Source organism: Adiantum capillus-veneris, chromosome 9, assembly GCF_014529385.1.
Source record: "Adiantum capillus-veneris isolate H3 chromosome 9, ASM1452938v2, whole genome shotgun sequence".
Taxonomy (NCBI): domain Eukaryota; kingdom Viridiplantae; phylum Streptophyta; class Polypodiopsida; order Polypodiales; family Pteridaceae; genus Adiantum; species Adiantum capillus-veneris.
In genome coordinates, this window is record NC_140939.1 from 12,646,530 (window position 1) to 12,665,796 (window position 19,267).

The window sequence follows — 19,267 nt, forward strand, 5'->3', positions numbered from 1 at the left end:
AAGCAAATTATTGTTAGCATTTTAGACTAAAGGACATTTCGGAGAAAAAATCGTCAAATCTGCTAACTTTGACACTCTATTCACTAAACAGGAGCCATGCAAGCAGCAGAGAGAGCCAAGAAGAAGCTCAACCAGAAAGAAAAGTTGCAAGGACTACCAGGACACCAATTGAACTCCGATTCAGTCAAAACCGCCAAGGCAACCTATCTCTCAAAGGAACAGCTTGAGGAGCATCACACCACAATGTTCACTGGCAGATTCAAGAGCGAGGAGGGACATCAGGTAGAGTTGCAACTCCTACCAAAAGAAGTGTATGATATCGCCGCAAAGCTCAAAACTAAAGATGCCAACAGACGGCTAGGATTCAAAGATTTTTATGAACAAAAGCCGTGCAAAGTGGACTTCCAAAAAGCTTACGAGCTTTTGTCCACGATCAAGGAAGATGGAACTGAGCAGATTTCTGACCCACAAGGGAAAAAAGTTGAAGTGGTGATCACCAAGGAAATAGTGGCAGAGGCATTCAGATTGCCCACAAAAGGAATGACAATGAGGGCAAGGGATAGAAAGACGGCTGAAACTTTCACAAAAGAAACCGTCGCAGCCACCTTTGTAGACCTTATTCACAAACAGGTTGGAGAGCTAGCAAGGTTATACTACCAGCATTTCCACTTCCTGTCTAAGAGGCCACCAAGATATACCACGCCCAATCATGCGGTTTCCACCACCTTCACACAAGTCCTCAAGTCAACAACCAGGCAACCGGTTGACCATACTCGATATGTCTTCACCACTTTGAAAGGAAAATAAAGAAAGAAGGAAAAATCACATACCTAGGTGCACCAGAGGTGTTGACAAGGATTGCATACCATGCCATCGGCATGGCCGACAACCTACCACCTATCCCAGATCAAAACACTTGGATAGTGTCAGCTCAACCATCTCCTCGAGCTACAAGATCGGCCAAGAGATCCTACAAATCTAATGAAGAATCGGCTGAGAGCTCCACAGAACGGCACAGTAGTGAGAGCTCGGATAATAAAGAAAAAAGAGTACGACGGGAGGAAATGAAGAGAAAAGTCGTGGCAGCACACCAAGAAGAACCTGTTCAAAAGAAATCCCGGTTTGAAAGAGAGAAACATTCATACCAAGGCAGCCGCCAAGCACAAGGAAAGGACCCAAAAAAGTGGGTGCCTAGTGGGCTTAAGGGACCAAGAACCAAGCACCACACTAGGAAGCAGGCTAAAGAACCCACTGAAGTACTGGAACGGATGTACCAAGAAGCAAAAGCTCTAAAGTTGAAGGAAGCCGAAGAAGCGACGAGAAAAGTAAAAGAGGCGAAAGAACAGAAAAAGAGAGCAGAGGAAACCACTGCACAAGGAGAAGCACAACATGCCCAAGGTGACTTGTCTCCCCGCATCTCTTCTCCTGTCTCTGAACACCAAGATCAACCAATGCCGAGCCCACCACCACCACCGGCAGTTACAACCACAAAAAATGAGCCAACAAAAGAAGAAGAGCCTGAACATGAAAAAACAACTTAATCTACACAAGAATCTAAACAGTAAGAAGCAGCAGGAACAGCACAACAAGCAGTTGTCTCTACTCAAGAACAACAAAGGGAGAAAGAGCTAGAGACAGAAAAGGCAGCCAGTCCTGCACCACAAGAGGACTCCGCAAAAATTTAAGCACACCAAAGAACAAGAGGCCGAGGAAACACCCTCTACCTCAACACATCAAGATAAGGCTGGTATAGAACCCTTTACCTCAATGGAAAAAGATCAAGAGTCACAAGGGCAACAATAGCAACTAGTAGCCATGACGCAGCCAGAGGTAAAAGAATCTGCAGAAACATCAAGACAAATAACACAAAGTGAAGATTGGCAATCAAATGATGAGTCATCCTACAAGTGAACGAATATGCTAAGCAAATGCAGGAGATGACAGAAAGACTTCGCTCGGCAGCACTTGGCCGTAGCACACGGGCCAAAGAGTTAGAGATGGTGATTGACTCACTCCAAGGGGAGCTGGACGACAGACTCAATGTCATCACCGATCTCCAGAGGCAAGTGCAGGAGTTAAGAGCGGAAGCTGAACAACATCAGCTCGCAAGAGATAAGCAACAAAAAGAAATGGAAGATCTAGGTGACTTGCTGTCAAAACTGTCAAATGCATGCAAAGCAAAGGATGATCAGCTGATGGAAGTTACAAATGAACTTCTATCTACAACCCTATCAGCTCAAAAGATCCAGGTACAGTTAGATGTAGCCAACACTTCCCTACAATACTCAGATAAAGATCAATGATCATGAGATATTCTTGCGGCAAGTACGAGAAAATCCAACCGTTGCCTCGATCAAGGGAACAGACGAGGTCTACAAGGCGTTAGAAAAGAAAAGTAAAGACCTCAAGCTAGAGCTGAAATTACAGCAGTCTCAGCACAGAGACCTTGCCTTGATGCGGGTCCAAAGAGAAGACGAGCTGCTAAAGGAGATAGCTAAACTCAAACGAGTCAAACAGCTACTGAGAGACGGAAGGATAGAAACGCAAGAAGAGGCAAACACTTCGGAGCAACCTCGGATAGAAATCCCCTCAGTATCCTTTGCTAACATGGAGACATAGTCTGTAGTAGAGCTGAGCGGCGAGGAAGAATTTCAAGTACCAATTACCGAAGCAGACATAGTGCCCATGGTCCAGCTCTCAAAGGCTGAAGAAGATGCACTCAAGGAAAAAGTTACACAAGAGGTAGATGAGCAATGGAAGGCAGCAATGGATTAGGAGCTGAGAGTACTTCATTTTGTCAATGTCATACAACTCGCTCCCAATCAAATAAATGGGCAATGGCACCAACAATCCCTACCCTACCCTCTAATTAAAGCTGAGTTGCTACAAGTAAAAGAAAGAGTTTACACAGACATGCAAGTCGAGGGCGCAGATAAAGACCACCCGAAGTGGAGGTTGAGTTGGTTGAACAATAACCCCAAGGTACTTGATTCTGTTCACGAGAGCACTTGCGGCCCTGCAAAAGGATCCTACCTTTTGTCCTGTACCAAGAGTAAGGACCTGGATAGCACATGAGGCACTACTAAAGAAGTGGCCAACTTGGCTGAATTTCCCCAGATTGCTTGCTCCAAAAAAGGGACCAACGAGACTGAAGAATAAATGGTGAAAACCCTAAAGGCGCCATGTCATTCTTTAAAAGTCTACCAGATTTGTCATGTGCTATGCTATACAAAATATGTCAAATGCTGCTCGCATGCATCGAAGTGTTCAATGAGCCAGATCAAGCAGGCGTCCCTTGGATGTCATTCCTTGAGGGTAACAAAGGTTTGGGCTATGATCTCAGTGGCCAACCTTCCAAAGAAGTCCTCTATGGCTTCTATGCCAGATGCATGTTTCTACCTTCTCACAATATGCTGGTGTTTGAGGAAGCGTTCTACATGGGATTCTTCACTTGGCGAATGAAGATATTTGCGCCAGTGTGATCAGCAACCTGACCTCAAGGTTTGTAGGCTACTCAGCAGTGGAGCTGAAAAACAGAGTAACAATGCAGTTCTTGCAAGTGCCAGATAAGAACGGAAAATCAAATATCAAAAGACCACCTCGCCAGCCGCCAGCCTGAAGACTACTTCAGCCCATAAAGCTGTGTCAAGGGACGACACAGGCGAGGAGGGGGGAATGTTAGCAGCAAGCTAACACAGATACCACAAATACCATTTTTCGGAGATCTCATTGTAAAAACACTTATTATTTTGATAGATTGTGAATATTCTTACTCTTAATTTTTGGATAAACCTTGTAATTGATGAGCCGGGGCTACAAGCTTCCAAATTGTATCAACCTGTCCTTACTCATCTTTGGTAGAACTCCCAGATTATTAGACCACCAAAAACCTTGGCTAAGGTATAAAAGATAACTTTTGTAAGTTATTATAAAGTTTTGGATAATGAAATACACAGTGTGAGCTAACGGCGCTCACTCCTCTCCTTCTCGCGCTTCCTACTCCCTCCTCGGTTGTCACATTGCAGTCATGTTTGTTGCATTGCAATCGTAGGTAAGAGCTCTATGCATTGACGTAAACACCTCACGGTATTTTGTAGCTTTTGGTGTCGCCGATCCGGGGCCTACCCGGGGCCTAATTTCATCATAACTAGGAATTTACACTTTCAAATCAAAAACTAAGCATAGGCGGGGTATTGGGGCATCATTGCTAAGTATTTAGATGCATTCTGGGTTGAAAACAACTAGGTCAAAAATCCACTGCTGTTAATAATCGCAATTTTGGAACTTGACCTAAAGTGGGATTTGAGACCATAAGCATATGTGCTTGGGTCTTATAAACATGTCCTAGAAGTTTCATTACGTTTGGATGTCATTTGATGCTACACAACAGATGTGATTTGTTTGCTGATGAGCGATTGGCTTTTGGTGATTTTTGTCACTTGAGTGTAGCATGGGTTAGATGCGAGTTGTTAGTTGTTTTTCGAGAGATTGACACCCTCTTGTAGCCTCTATGCACTAGTCGACTCAGCTTCATCCCATGGGTTGACAATTTAATCGTGGTTCTCGCTAATACTGCAATAAGATAGGATAGTGAGGTTAGACACGCGTCCCACAACTAGACATGAATTTTCAAAGAGGCTTCAAGATTTAGAAAATATTGATGAGCAAAGTCTAACAGCTGTAGCTCACATCTATGCACAAAATAAAAAACAAAAACAATTTTTTGATTTCCATCTAGTTATAAAAATCTTCAAAAAAGGGGACTAGTTTTAGTCTATTCCCTTAAGCAACACATCCAAGTTTAAGAAAAAGGAAATGGATCGTTTATCATTGAACACATATCTCCAAGTGGAGCAGTTAAGTTGTCCACCCTAGATGGTGAACTAATGGCTAATTGGATTAGTGGATGTCGTTTAAAGAAGTACAATTTGCCACTAACCAATGAATTGCTAGAAAAGATGCATGCAGCAAAATAGAGAAAGATGAAACGACAACAGGTCATTGATGAAGCACAAGAGGAAGCTCGGCTTCGAGTACTCAAAAGAAAAACTGCTTTCAAAAATCAACAGATACCTATTCTCATCAACACTGTGGAACTAGATGAACGACCATGGGAGTTGCAGAAGGATGCACAGATGATTAATGGTTAGTGGAATGGACCTTAGCATCAAAGGACAACTGAACAATCATAGCACAAATGCATTGGTCGATACAGGAGCTTGAGTAAATGCAGTCAGTTATTCCACGTACAAGAAAGCAACGAATCAGTCTTTGACATCGAGAATATCGCCTATCAAAGGATGCAACAAGAACCCAACACGATAGTGGGAGTAGTCAACTTAAATGTGATGGTACATGGATGTTCATGCCCTCATCAGTTTGTATGCTTACTAGATAAACACATGAATGAAATAATGATTCTTGGAATCTCATGGATGCGGACGTACAAGGCATTACCAGATTGGGATACCAATCAACTCAAGCTATCACCTAAAGGCAGACAACTCATTGTTCCAATTGCACCAAGCAAAGAAGAATGGAACAGAGATTACCAGCAGAACAAACCATAAATCAATCAATCTTCTCCATCCTCCTATAGACAAGCAAATGCTACAAGTAGCATGCAAGGAGTCAGGCATATCTAGGTACCAAAAGCACAACTCAAGGACAAGCCGTTTCAAATTTGGATACCCAAAACATCATCTACTGTACTAAAGAAGGTTCCAAGGTTCAAAACACAAAGAAGAGCATCTTTAAGCAGGGAACCTAAAACAAGATGGATTTGAAGGAAAAAGGAGCACTTCTCTTCTCTGCAAACTGTAAAACCGACAAAGCAGTGGAGAGTTAAGTCTCAGAACACTCAACCACAACAATTCATCAAAGAAAAACCAAGATACGAATGGCGAGTTAAAGCTCAACAACCATCATCATTGATACCAACAGCTCAGGAAATCAGCATGACAAAGCATCCTGACGGTACAATAAAGCAAAGAGCACACAAGCTACAAGATTTGCTCTTTAGGAAACAACAAAAGAAAACCTCGACCTCAGAAACCCTTGAGTTAATTACTCAAGACCCAACTCTTGCACATCATAATGGTTTGAATTCAATTGATCTTGGAAGCATGATAGGGCCAATCAAGGCTATGCATAGACAGGATTGTTCAACCCATGCACACGGACGTCCTAGAGTACGCCATCTACGAGAGGTGGAAGGGAACTAAGTAATTAAGGGCAATGTTTGAAGAGGGAGGAAAGAGTTGGATGTTGACGTGTGATTTTTTGCAAATAACCTAATAATGTCCTTACAAAATCATCAACAGGGGAAATTTAATTGATAACATCTCCCCGATGAATGTAAATAGTGTATATACTATCAAAAAATCATCAAAAAATGGCTTTCTTTGGTTATTTTCATCACTTTTTCTTGATATTGGGACTTAAAAATAGAGAAATCCACCAAAAAACAATAAAGCAGTGTTTTCCAATGGATTTTCTTAATTATTGATTTTTCACTTTGCTTTTTTAGCGCATTTTATTATTTTCTTTGGTTTTTTCAATAAACAACTTAAAAATTAATAATAAATAGCAAATGAGCTCAGATGGAGAAATCGAAGATACGTTGATGATTAGAAGGACAAGGCGCATAGGCACAAAAAATTTCAATCGAATCGACATATGGAAGCGGGAAGCCTAAATTAAGCCATCAAGGCCTACTTTTGCAAATTCTTATAGAATGAGCTAACGGAATCCCATTGAAGAAATTTTTGAGTCTAACATAGATTTCACGGCCTAGTAGGACTAACGGGGGAATTTGGGAAAAAATAGTTTGGGAAGTCCGAGTATAGATGTCCAAGGTAGCCCAAAATCACCTCATTTCCACTAATCACTCTTGGAGGAGAGAGCTTTTTGCCTTCTTTGCGCGCGATTTTCGGAGTCTACAGTCGTCCGTTTACAGCGCCGTCTCACACGAGATATGAGGGGTAAGTTTTAAACTTATCAATGAACAATTTTATATGGCCAGGTAGCAAGTCTAAGCTCAGAAAAAACCCTAGAAACCCAGCTGTGCACAAAGTCCTGCAACACAAAATTAACCATAGCAGCCTATCACCTCAACCGAATTGGACGAGACTTGAATTGTAGCATGCCCCTATATAATAGAACACTTTCATATCACCAAATGACCTTTTGGCTGGGGTCAATGGGGTCCCAAGTAAATAATCTAGGTTTTTGCCATATGCCAGAATTGGATTCCGACTCCACAAGCAACTTATAGACTCGGTCTATACACAATGTACCTAGATGGTTTCATAAAAAGATTCAAGGCAAGCTCTCAACATCAAAAAATAGCTTGAAGGCTACAAAGCGTCAAATTTGACATATGAAGTCAAACTGACTCCAAATGGGCCAAAATTAGATGGGTAGTATCAAGATTATGTAACGGACAAGTCCATAGCTTCAAAAGTGACTAACCAACTCCACATGCCATCTAGTCACAAAAATCGATGATTTGAGAGTCGACAAGAGCAGGAAGTGATGCCGATACAAGCGAACGTTACTAAATTCATTTTAGGATTTGTTTTAGATGTATTAAATATTTTTAGGTCATCAAATTGTCAATTCTTACAAAAAAAGTGACTGCTGTAAATAATTGCGATTATTTACTTTTGTGCTTGATTTGCTTGAAATTGATCTCTTTACTTCACCTATCACTCGTACACATTGATTACATGCCACATGTCAAGTATGAGCCAAAATGATCAAAGAAAAATCTGAATTTGTAGAAAAAATGCACCAAAGTCTTTTCAATCCATTTTTTGCGTTAACTGTCACATTTTTTATCCAAATCACCCCATACCTCACACACAGACTCTACATCATGCCTAGAACCAAGTTGCAACACAAAATGTACAATTTGAGAAAAAGTTAATAATCACGATTATTTACTTTTTAACAAAATGAATGCAAATTGAAAATTTGACCTTCTGGGACCAAAGAACTTGACGTCCCAAGTCCAGTAATCAAGTTTGAGCAAGTTTGGATCTCAAAAATTCAAAATCTCTTTATACCTACTGTTCAGAGTCTGAAAGCCTAAATCTTGCACCATTTCTACCTAGTGCACTCAAATGAGCCCACACTTCACTCAGAGTACCTAAATGCCATATGTTTCAAGCCTATGATGTCAAAAATGCAAAAAGTTGGAAAAAATCCCCAATTGTAAATAATCACGATTATTTACTTTTGTTGCAATTTTTGCCTCAACTGTATGATTTTGATCTCTACACGTTTTTATGCATCTATGCATGCTCCAAAATTGATTTGAAGCAAAATGGACATCATTTGTCAGCAATTCAGAATCTGGGCCTTTCAAAGCGGAATTCGTAGAATTATCTAACTTTGACACTATATTCATTTAACAAGAGCAATGCAAGCGATCGAGAAGGCAAAGAAAAGGGTGTCCCAAAAAGAAAAGCTGCAAGAGGTGGCACCATACCAGTTAGGAAGACAGCAAAGGCAACTTACTTGTCTAAAGAACATCTCAAAGAAAACAACACAACGGTTTTCACTGGCAGATTCAAGAGTGAAGAGGGACACCAGGTAGAATTGCAAATGCTACCGAAGGAGGTATATGATGTAGCGGCAAAGCCAGACACCAAGGAAGCCAACAGAAGGCTAGGGCTAAGAGATTTCTACGACCAAGAACCATGCGGAGTGGACTTCCAAAAAGCATATGAATTGATATCCTCAATCAAGGAAGATGGGTCGTCCCAAATCACTGATCAAAAAGGGAAAAAAGTTGAAGTGGTGATCACTAAAGAAATAGTGGTCGAGGCACTAAAGCTACCAACAGAAGGTATGACTATGCGAGCAAGAGATAGAAAGATAGCGGGTACTTTTACCAGAGATACCGTTGTTGCCACATTTTTTTATCTCATCCAAAGGCAAGTAGAGGAACCAACTCGCCTCTACCATCAACATTTCCACTTCCTCTCAAAGAGACTGCCATAGTACACAACTCCAAACCATGAGATTGCGACTACTTTCACTCAAGTAAGTCAACAACCAGGCAAGAAATAGATCATGCGTAGTATGTGCTTACAACATTGAAGGGCACAAAGATCACATATCTGGGCACTCTAGAAGTGCTAACAAGAATAGCATATCATGCTATTAGAATCGTCGACAATTTGCCACCAGCCCTAGATCAGAACACCTGGATTGTGTCAGCTCAACCTTCTCCAAGGACCACTTGGTCAACAAAGGGAGTGCACAAGTCAAATGAGAAATCTGCAAAAAGTTTCCATGAAGCCCATAGCAGTGAAAGATCTGACAACGAAGAAAGAAGGGCAAGGATTGAAGCAATGAGAAAGAAAGAAGTAGCAGCTCACCAAGAGGAGCCGCAGCAAAAGAAGGCTAGATTTAAAAGAGAAAAACAGATATACGAAAGGAGCCACCAAGCTACAAGTGAAGACAATGAAAGATGGATTCCAAGAGATATAAAGGGATCAAAAACCAAGAACCCTACAAGGAAAGGACCAGAGGATCCCAAAGATTTGCTCTAGCGGATGTATGCGCCATCTTCACTACTATGATTGTGGTCGCAAGGTGAGGTCTTCCCATAGTTTCCCATCAATTTTTAGTCACAATGTGTTAAGTATGGAGCCTGATTTACCCTTGTAATTTTCTGTGGTAAAAGCGCACATTTGTAAGGCCCCCATTATGAGGAGAAGCCATCGTGCGTGAAGGAACATCACTCATCGGAAACCAAAATTTTCACGGACAAGAATCAGGGGCAACTTTAAAGGCCTCGGGGGCGGAGGCCCCCGAGACTTTTTTTTTTCGTCGGAATATTCTTTTTCGCCGGAATATTATGGCCGGAAAGTGGTCGGAAAACAATCGGTCGGTTGGCCGGTGGCCGGTAGTCAATGGCCGATGGCCGGTGGTCGGAAGTCAATGGCCGGTGGCCGGTGGTCGGAATTCAATGGCCGGTGGCCGAATTCAAAAGCGGACTTGTCTTCTCAAGGGTGGCCACACATGGGCGGATTGGAAGGTCCGATTTGGACTTATTCGCACAAGGGCGGCTACACATGGCTGTCTCTCATAAGAGAGGGCAGCCCTTTTGGCCTATAAAAGGAGGCCATTTCTACACACATTTCATAGTGTGAAGTTGATGCAACAAGGTGAGTGTGAGGTGGTGAGAGTGAAGCAAGGCGGGAGCTCCATTAAGGGTATAATCCCTTTGTAAACTACTTCTTGTTTTGAAGTACTAAAGCCATTGAGTGGCTACTTTCCCGTGGACGTATCCCACATTGGGTGAACCACGTATATCGTGTGTACTCTCTCTCTTTCTCTCTCTCTCTCTCTCTCTCTCTCTCTCTCTCTCTCTCTACTCTATAATCTCGTGTATATAAATCTGTCTCTCTCCATTAAGTAATCTACTCAATTATCTATTTAGCTACGTCTTATTTCCTAACAATTGGTATCAGAGCAAGGTTTGCTCGTAGCTAAATTATCTCAAGGAAAGGATTCCTTGAATTGAGTGGGAGTTATGGCAGAGGAAGGGAAGCTCAAGATTGAGAAGTTCAACGGCAAAAACTACCAACATTGGAAGATGCAGATTGAAGACTATCTCTACCAAAAGGACCTCTATTTGCCACTAGGCGGTCTTGCGAAGAAGCCCGCAACAATGGCAGATGAAGCATGGATTGTCCTTGATCGAAAGGCACTGGGAACAATCCGATTAAGCTTGGCGTCAACGGTGGCCTTCAATGTTTCGGAGATGAAGACCACAGAGGACTTGATGAAGTCACTTGACGACTTCTACGAGAAACCATCGGCATCCAATAAGGTATTTCTTATGAAGCGCTTGTTCAATCTAAAGATGGCAGAGAATGGTTCAGTTGCAGAACACCTAAATGACTTTAACACAAACATAAGTCAACTTCGATCAGTGAAAATCAATTTTGATGACGAAGTGCGAGCTCTCCTTATACTATCATCTCTACCGGATAGTTGGGACAACCTTGTGATGGCTGTAAGTAATTCTATCTCTGGCACAAATACTCTTAATTTTGATCATGTTGTGGGTGTTCTCCTAAGCGAGGAAATGTGAAGGAGAAGCACAGGAGAATCATCAAGTGCTGCACTATCAGTGGAAACAAGAGGAAGGCTTAAGGAGAGGTTCAAAAACCAAAAGGGTCGTGATCGCTCAAGGCGGAGCAAGTCACGCACAAAGTCAGTTCTTGAATGTTGGAACTGCGGCAAGAAGGGCCACGTCAAGAAGGATTGTTGGTCCAAGAAGAAGAAGGAGACAGAGTCTCAAGACAACAAGCCAACATCGGAGGCCAATGTGGCAGGTAAAGTAGAGCAGGATGCTCTAATTCTCTCATTAGACAATGTGTCTAATTCCTGGATAGTAGATTCTGGGGCTTCATTCCATGCGACACCACACAAGCAACATTTCCAAGACTACACCAAAGGTAATTTTGGGTATGTATACTTGGGAGATGATGAAGCTTGTGAGATTGTCGGCAAAGGTACAGTTTCTGTCAAAACTGCTAACGAAAATGAATGGAAGCTTAAAGATGTTAGGCATATTCATTCTCTTCGCAAAAATTTGATCTCTACAGGACAATTGGACGATGAAGGTCACAACATTGCATTCAGAAACAAACAGTGGAAGATCTCAAAGGGATCTTTGATGGTTGCCAAGGGTGAAAAAGTTGGTACACTTTACTTGTGTACTGTTAGCACGCATCCTTCAGCTTGTGCAGCAACTACAGAAGTTGACAGTGCGGTGTGGCACTACCGACTTGGGCATATGAGTGCCAAAGGAATGCAAATCCTTCAAACAAAGAAGCTTCTACCAGGTTTGAAAGAAGTGGACTTAGAGTTCTGTGAAGATTGTGTTTATGGTAAACAAAAGAGGGTAAAATTTCAAAAATCAGGAAATGAAAGAAAAAATAAAAAACTTGAGTTGGTTCATTCTGATGTTTGGGGTCCTGCAAGTACACCATCACTTGGTGGCTCATTGTACTATGTAACATTCGTAGACGATGCGACTAGAAAAACATGGGTTTATGTCATGAAGAATAAATCCGATGTATTTTCCATATTTCAAAGGTGGAAAGCCTTTATGGAGAATGAAACAGGTACCAAGGTTAAATGCCTCAAATCCGACAATGGAGGCGAATATTGTAGCCAAGCTTTTGAAAGCTTTTGTGCTAGCAATGGCATTCGGAGGCAAAGGACAACCCCAAGGACACCTCAACAAAATGGGATTTCGGAAAGGATGAATAGGACAATCATGGAACGAGCACGAAGCATGCGGCTACATGCAGGCCTACCGCTTGAGCTTTGGGCGGAAGCTGTAAGTACGTCTGTGTACTTAATCAATCGGTCACCCTCAACGGCATTGGATGGGGGAGTTCCAGAAGAGGCATGGACAGGTAAACCGGTGAATTATGCATTTCTCAAAGTGTTTGGGTGTGAGGCTTTCATGCACATAGATAGAAGCCTAAGCCTAAGATCAAAGTTAGATGCAAAGTCCAAAAAGTGTTTCTTCATTGGCTATGGAGAAGGAGACTTTGGGTATCGCCTATGGAATCCTGAAGATGGTAAAATCTTAAGGAGTAGGGATGTAATTTTTAACGAACAAAATATGTACAAAGATTACTTGGAAAGAAAACAAACAAAAGAAACAGGTGATGAGTACATGGAGCTTGAGGACGATGAAGACTCAAGGACTACAAACGGTGACAATGTGCAACAACGTCAACCAAATGAGGAGCCTCAACCTATTCCCCGAAGATCTACAAGAGCAAGTAGACCTCCAGAAAGGTTTGTTCCTTCCTTCAACCATCTCTTGATCTCAGATTCTGGAGAGTCGGAATCATATGAAGAAGCTATGCAACATGAATCCAAAGAAGAATGGACGAAGAGCATGCAAGTGGAGATGGACTCACTGCATCGCAACCAAACATGGGAGTTGGTTGAGTTGCCTAAAGGTAAGCGGGCACTTCAAAACAAATGGGTGTACAAGCTAAAGGAAGAAGAAGGTGGGAAAAAAGGTACAAGTCTAGGCTTGTGGTAAAAGGTTTTTCTCAAAAAAAAAGGTATTGACTTCAATGAAATATTTTCTCATGTTGTAAAAATGAACTCAATTAGGCTTGTCTTAAGCCTTGTGGCTGCTCATGATCTAAATCTCAAGCAAATGGATGTAAATACAGCATTCCCTCACGGTGACTTAGAGGAGGAAATCTACATGCTTCAACCAAAGGGGTATGAAGTAAAAGGTAAGGAGAAAATGGTTTGCAGATTAAAGAAGAGCTTGTATGGTTTAAAGCAAGCATCAAGACAAGGGTACTTGAAGTTTAATCGATGGATGTTGGATCATGGATTCACAAGATGCAACTCGGATCACTGCGTCTACACGGAGAATTTGGGAGATGGGAAATTCATCATCCTAATGTTGTATGTTGATGACATGTTGATTGCAAGTGCTAACATGCAGGACATCAAAGACCTAAAAGAGGAGCTGTCCAAATATTTTTCAATGAAAGATTTAGGTGCTGCAAAGAGGATACTTGGTATGAAAATATCAAGGGACAGGACGAAGAAGACAATAAAGCTATCTCAAGAAGATTACATCAAGAAGGTACTAGAAAGGTTTGCAATGCAAAATGCAAAACCAGTTTCTACACCTTTGGCTGGTCATTTTAAACTAACGAAGGATATGTGTCCAAAGACACAAGAGGAGATAGCCTATATGTCTAAAGTTCCATATGCTGCAGCGGTAGGTTCTCTAATGTATGCTATGGTCTGGACAAGGCCAGACATTGCACATGCAGTGGGAGTTGTGAGTAGGTTCATGGACAACCCAGGTAAAGAGCATTGGCAAGCTGTGAAGTGGATACTTAGGTATCTAAAAGGGACAACAACAAATGCTTTGTATTTTGGAGGAACTGATATTTTTCTAGAAGGGTATGCTGATGCAGATATGGCAGGTGACAAAGATACTCGAAGGAGCACTACTAGCTATGTGTTCACGGTTGGAGGCACACCAGTAAGCTGGGCTTCAAAGCTTTCACTTTCTACCACGGAAGTAGAGTATGTAGCAATGACGGAGGCAAGCAAAGAAATTCTGTGGCTTCACAGATTCTTAGAAGAGCTTGGATTCAAACAAGACAATTGTGTCTTGTACAGTGATAGCCAAAGCGCTATCCATCTTGCGAAGAACTCAGCCTTTCATTCAAGGACAAAGCACATTGAGGTGAGATATCACTTCATACGCACTCTTTTGGAAGAGGGACAACTAAAGCTAAGAAAGGTGCATACAAGTGAAAATCCTGCAGACATGTTTACAAAGGTGGTCAACAAGGAGAAGTTGAGCTTTTGCTCATCTTCAATCGGCATTCAAGGATAAGAAGCCAGAATGGAAAGCAGTCATAGGTTTGGTTTGGAGATCAGTCTCCAAGTGGGAGATTGTTAAGTATGGAGCCTGATTTACCCTTGTAATTTTCTGTGGTAAAAGCGCACATTTGTAAGGCCCCCATTATGAGGAGAAGCCATCGTGCATGAAAGAACATCACACCGGAAACCAAAATTTTCACGGACAAGAATCAGGGGCAACTTTAAAGGCCTCGGGGGCGGAGGCCCCCGAGACTTTTTTTTTCGTCGGAATATTCTTTTTCGCCAGAATATTATGGCCGGAAAGTGGTTGGAAAACAATCGGTTGGTTGGCCGGTGGCCGATAGTCAATGGCCGATGGCCGGTGGTCAGAAGTCAATGGCCGGTGGCCGGTGGTCGGAAGTCAATGGCCGGTGGCCGAATTCAAAAGCGGACTTGTCTTTTCAAGGGCGGCCACACATGGGCGGATTGGAAGGTCCGATTTGGACTTATTCGCACAAGGGCGGCTACACATGGCTGTCTCTCATAAGAGAGGGCAGCCCTTTTGGCCTATAAAAGGAGGCCATTTCTACACACATTTCATAGTGTGAAGTTGATGCAACAAGGTGAGTGTGAGGTGGTGAGAGTGAAGCAAGGCGGGAGCTCCATTAAGGGTATAATCCCTTTGTAAACTACTTCTTGTTTTGAAGTACTAAACCCATTGAGTGGCTGCTTTCCCGTGGACGTATCCCACATTGGGTGAACCACGTATATCGTGTGTACTCTCTCTCTCTCTCTCTCTCTCTCTCTCTCTCTACTCTATAATCTCATGTATTTAAATCTGTCTCTCTCCATTAAGTAATCTACTCAATTATCTATTTAGCTACGTCTTATTTCCTAACACAATGCTAACCCCAGTGCCACCATCAAGGATTCCCTTCACAGTTAATCCCTTAGTAGTGATTGGTATGGTCGCATTGGATTCATCACCCTCAAAGTATTGTCCCAACTTGTTAACGGGTATTTCTATAGCAAGGTTCTCATCTAGGTTGGGTTGTGGATCTAAGTGTTCCTCCTCTATTGTCATCTCCCCAGCTCCCTCCATCTGTGCAAATTGTGGTAGCCCAAACTTTAGTTCTTCATTGAGGAAGGCTCGAAGAGCTGAGACTAGCTCAGGGTCTTTATATAGTTATCCATCAATTTGGCACTGTTTAGCGGCATTTTTGGGCTTCAGTCCCTTGACGTGGGGAAGATGAGATCTCCATTTCTTTGATATCATCAGGTAGTCCCTCTGTAAACATTCTTTTCATCAAGAAGTTAGTACGCCCACTCTCCATGACTTTAAGTCACTTTCTTCTTGGATGACACTAGGTATGGCTAAGGATCTATGAACTTGGTGAGGTTGTTGTTGCGTAGGGAACACGATGTCTATAATCTGGATCTGCCTAGGTGCTAGTTCTAGATCCGTTTGGGTATCTTGTACCAAACTCCTTAATTGCTTGACTCGCTCGATCTCCTCTGTAGGGTTTGGATAAGTTCCTATCTTCTTCTTGGATCCCTACCATTGTGGCTCATGAAGATCTTCCTTGTTGGTTTCTATCTTAGTGGTCGTTTTGGTTTCCATGGTTTCACCTGAATCAGAATCCTCTTCAACGTCGTTCATATATACGGGGTCGTCACCAGTCCCTATGTTGGTCTTTGAATTGGGGGTCTATCTTTGCTGCTTTTTGCAATCTCTTCATTCGTGTTTTTTTCTTTTTTGAGATTGGGAAATTGATGCCGTGTCTCTTTCCTCAAGAATATAATTTTGTTTTTGGAGCATCAATCGTGTGAGTACGTTTACCGGTACCACAGGTGTACTTGTGATGGCTCCTTGGTAACCTCAATCAAGTTTGATGGCGTGATCTTCGGTGCATTTGGATTATTTGGACATTGGGCAATCAATTTATCTATGCCACATTGATTACACATGAGTATCGGCATTGTAAACGTGCTCACTTGATTGGTTTGCATTAGTGTGGCATTCTTTTGTAGCCTAATAGGACACTCGGACACACGATGTGGACCTCCACACTCGTAGCATTAAAGAGGTGGTCCCTTAGTAGTGTAATTGATATTTTGGCCTCTTGCAGCAAGAGCGGCTACTTGATAGACAGGTTTGACTTGTCCCCTATAGTCCTCCATGTAGTATTGTGGAATTTCTTCAAGCGCATCCATCCCATAGGCAATATTAAGGTCTATATCTTCCTCATAGCCTTCCAAACAAGCAATAGATACTCACAACCCACTTGATTCACATATGTGATTCTCGGATGTGGTGGTTGCGGTCCTAGCACTGGAGGTGGTAAGGGTGTTGTTTGAACAACATTTTGGGCCCTAGGGACCATGTGTTGTGTTGTTTGTTCAAGAGGTGGGGCCGACATCAATGCAGGCACTTGAGGTGTGTCTATCCATGCTAAGGTTGGTCTATTGACCATCACGCACTTAAATACTATGATCCTTAGCTTGATGACCATACCTCCCACAGGCATTGCAGTTCCCATTGAATTTTACCCTAAAAGTAGGGCATTCACTGGTACTATGTAGTCCATAGCATATTGAGCACCATTGTTGCTCCCTTCTTGGATACATATGATGTTTTACGGAGCACGATTGTTTCTAAGACTCTCTTAAATAGCCTTGGTGAGATATGCTAAAGTCATCTCGGATATCTTTGGCTCCTTAGCATTAGGCGTTAGGGTCATTGATTGATGCCCCGATGCTTGCAAGCTAATAGATTTAGGCTCAACATACACGCTTTCTCCTTGAATCATTAAATTATCCTCCAATTGGATCGCATTGGTGGTGACTGCTTCCTAAGTGGTGATACCTCTAATGACTAGGCCATTGTATATATCCTATGTTGTAGTCCCTTAATGAATCTATCAAGCAATTGATTATTATTGAAGCGCTCATTTGGATTACAACGAGAATTCAAATGCTTTAAGCAACTAGTAAAGTCTCTCACCGACTCTCCTTCCTCTCATTGGGCTTTCTGGAGCTGAGAGGCTAAACCCCAAAGCACTCCCTCTCGTATGTATTCTTTCAAGAATAGTCTCCTAAGAGTAGGGTAAATCATTTTCTTCCACCCTTAGGGTTCTATATCAATCCCCAGCCTTTCCACTTAAGGTTAGGCTTGAAGCATTACTCTTATGCAGGTCATTGTGTTCTCCTAGAGAATCGCATATTTGTTCAAACACTTCAATATGCTTTCTCACATCCCCATCTCCACTAAATTTTTGTGTGACCTTGGCTATTTGTACTGCCTTACTTCTAGGCTCTCTATCAGGCATGTTACGCATATTCTCAGCAATAGATCGACCGATAGCTTGAGCAAATGTTCCCAAGTCACCTAAGTGAGTAGGCACCGTGGGTGAAGGTGCTCCAGAGACTACATGTGGAGTAGGTATTGGCATTGGTCTTGGCGCATAGGAAGCCCTTGAGTTCCATGTTGGGTACGGTGTTGTGCCATGTGGTGGCCCAAAGTTCATATGCGTGGCCCTAGGCATAGCAGGCATCGGATGTGACATGCTAATGCTAGCCGGTATGGTTCCATGGAAATAAGAACTTGGGTGTTGTGGTTGTGGAGCATAGGTAGTTGAAACAATGGGAGGGGTAGGAACTACATGAGTATGAGGACCCATAGGTGCATACGATTGATACACACTTGTAGGGGTTGTTGTCGGCATTGAGCTACCATATAGCGGTGCTTTACTAACAAATGAGGTCCATGGCGTGTTTCTTGGCATGCCCATCATTGGAGTAGGCATGGTAGCCGTGGTGTCATCAAGAGAAGATGAGCTAGACTTGGAAAAGTAAAGCTACCACTTGTGGGCTCAGATTGCACTAAGACCCCTGGCGAAACAGCATATGGAGGATCCATCGGACTTACCGAGGGAGTTTCCATTTGCGATAAGGTCGGTTGTTTAGCCTTCCCTGTATCCAAGAATCTCATGATACCCGTTGAAAGCATGTCGATCCCCTTGTTCTGTCTCTCTAGCTCAATAACCTTATGGATGACCTCACAAACTCTTTGTTGTTGATCCTCCACACTAGTAGCACCCGTTGTGGATAGTAGGACATCTAACCAACCCACATGATAGGTGTGACCTGTGTATAGGTCAGTTAGAGTTTCCGTTTGTAGTTCGTACTCCCAGTTCTCATTTAGGAACGCTCCATCTAAGCTTGAGGTGCTAGGGGGGTCCTTTGAACTAGATGCAATGGGGCTCTCTATGGGTTGACCCTTAGTGGTCACTAATTCAGAAGCACTCGATTGCTCTCCTAGCAAAGATATTGACATAGGAGCTTTTGCTTTTAACTCTCTTCATTGCTCCACCTTGCGTAAGCTCTCGATTTCCTTTTCCCTAGCCACAATGATATATTGCTCAACCTCTTGCACTTCAGCAAGGCTTCTACCATCAGGTAATATTACCTCAGAGGGGAGTAGTTATGAAGAGTCAGGGGGTGCAGCGAATGGAGTATTCACGTGCACATTCTCTAAGGGCATAGGGTCTACGTTGGTCATGAATGGCGAATTTACTTCCCCACCCCCTCATTTACATCGTTAGTTTCATGTTCGGAGCGAGTGGCTCTACTAAAGGTTTCCTTCAAGCGGGTAAGCACACTCGGCTTGGACCGCGGGCCCGTGGCATGCATGCCTTGACTTGAGCTATCAAGATTAGGCATTGGGTAACCCTCCATGCCGTCGTAGTCAGAGGAAGAGTCCCTAGACGCTATATGATGGTCCTAAGTGGTACTACCTTGGGTTCTTGCTGAGGGCCTAGAGCCTAAGGTAGAGAAATAATGAGTGCCCATGTAAATGGAAACACTCTCGATGTAC